The sequence below is a fragment of the Canis lupus genome, unplaced genomic scaffold, assembly GCF_011100685.1.
Source record: "Canis lupus familiaris isolate Mischka breed German Shepherd unplaced genomic scaffold, alternate assembly UU_Cfam_GSD_1.0 chrUn_S1696H1890, whole genome shotgun sequence".
NCBI classification, from domain to species: Eukaryota; Metazoa; Chordata; class Mammalia; order Carnivora; family Canidae; genus Canis; species Canis lupus.
The window spans coordinates 4,713-6,916 of NW_023330544.1; positions in this window are offsets into that span (position 1 = coordinate 4,713).

Below are 2,204 nucleotides of genomic sequence, written 5' to 3' on the forward strand. Positions count from 1 at the left end.
GCTCCCTGCATGGAGCCTGCTTCTCCCTCTGCCTGCGTCGCTGCCTCTCTCTGTGTCTCTCATGAATAATAAATAAAATCTTTAAAAAGAGAGAGAGAGAGAGAGAGAGAGAGAGAGAGAGAGAGAGAAGGGCAGGCCCTCCAGAGTGCAGGGGATGTGGGGCTTGGTGTAAGAAGGTTAGGCAGCTAGTGTGAGCATGCTGTGTTGCTTTCTACAGGTGGCTCTGTGTTTATGCTGCAGGTCAGGGGAGGGATATAGCACCAGCCAGCTTCTTTGTTCCCAGAGCAGCATCTCCACGAATATTGGCTCTCAGGGACACACTACGAGAAGAACACATAAACTCTTCCACTGTGTGTGCCAGGGGTTTTTCATTTTTTTAATAAATTTATTTTTTATTGGTGTTCAATTTGTCAACATACAGAATAACATCCAGTGCTCATCTCATCAAGTGCTCACCTCAGTGCCCGCCACCCAGTCACCCCCACCCCCCACCACCTCCCCTTCCACCCACCCCTAGTTCATTTCCCAGAGTTAGGAGTCTTTCATGTTCTGTCTCCCTTTCTGATATTTCCCACTTATTTTTTTCTCCTTTCCCCTTTATTCCCTTTCACTATTTTTTATATTCCCCAAATGAATGAGACCATATAATGTTTGCCCTTCTCCGATTGGCTTATTATTTCACTCAGCATAATACCCTCCAGTTCCATCCACATCGAAGCAAATGGTGGGTATTTGTTGTTTCTAACGGCTGAGTAATATTCCATTGTAGGGGTTTTTTAGATCACTGTTTCCACGCTGTCTGCCTTCAGGTCATTTGCTTACCTTCTCTCCAGGAGCAGCCTAGTGCCCTCCAAGTCTATTCCAGCCAAGCCCACTGACCTTTAAAACTCCAGCCTTTAGCCCCCTTGGTTGCAAGAACTCATGAAATTCAGCCCTCTCGTTTTCCAAGCCAATGGCTTTGGGGGAGCATCCTCTGTGTGCATTCCCCTGTGTGCCCCCCTCCCTTCTCTGCAACCACAGCTTCTTCCCCTTTGCAGCCCCCAGGATCCATTTCTCTCCTAATCCATGTCTCCCCACATCCTATCTTTTTCAATGTGACCTCTTTTCTCCCTCTAGTTGTGGGGGTTGTTCTGTCAGTCTTCAGGTCTATTTCTGGGCTATTTAGGATGATTTGATAATTATCTAGTTGTGTTCATGTGACAAGGTGAGCATAGCATCCCCCTACTCCATTGCCATCTTTGTATTCTCCTGTGCATAACTTTTTTATTTTGAACCACTCTCTGTGTTCCTGTGCCTGATTCACTCTCCCTATCTCTTCATTTGTGTCCTTGGTTGCCTATTTGTATGTTTCTGTTTCTATCCCCAGGTTTATCTTTATTCTGTGTCTTTGCATCCCTGCCTCTCTGGGTAGATTTCCTTGTCACCGTGTCTCTGCCCGTTTGTTGATGTTCTTTGTGTCTGTTTCAATTTGTCTAGGTTTCTTTGTTCCTATCTTGGTCCTCCCAGACATGCTCCTGTGTTTCTGTTCCCATTTCTAGCCTGTATCCATATGGTTGTCTTTGTGGCTTCTCATCCCTGTGTCTAGGGATCCTATTCTAGGATCTCTCTGTCTCTTTGTCTCTCTGTCTCTGTCTCTCTCTCTCTCTTCCTGTGTCCCTGTGTCATAGGGTCTCCATTATACTTGGGTCTCCAGCTTGCCTTTCTTTATGTCTCTCTGTTACCTAGCCTAACTCCTACGTCTTAGCTGGTGTTTGTCACAGCTTGGGTGTCTGCATCCCCACGTTTTTGCCACTGGATCTCTGAATATATAAGGTTGTGCTCCAGTTTGCTCCTCGTGTGCTCCTCTGCATGTGCTCATGTCCTTGCGTCTCTGTTTCCAAGTCTTGGTCTGTGCAACATCTCTGTTTCTATGCTTTTATAGATCTGTTGTCCTGTGTCTCTATTTTCTCCTCTCATCCCCTATCCCATATCTGTAAGTCATCATGTCAGCGTGTCTCTGTGCCTCTACTTCTTAGTCCTTGGTGTCTTGGACTAAGGTGTTTACCTATGTCTTCCTGGTTACCTCTGTGTCCCTGTGTCATGTCTCTATATGTGTCACTGTGTATCTTGACTCCTCTGCTTCTATGTCTGGGTCTTCAGGCATCTTGCTCTCTCTCTCTCTCTCAGATTTTTTTCAGTAGTTTAATCAAAATTTTATTTTTTTC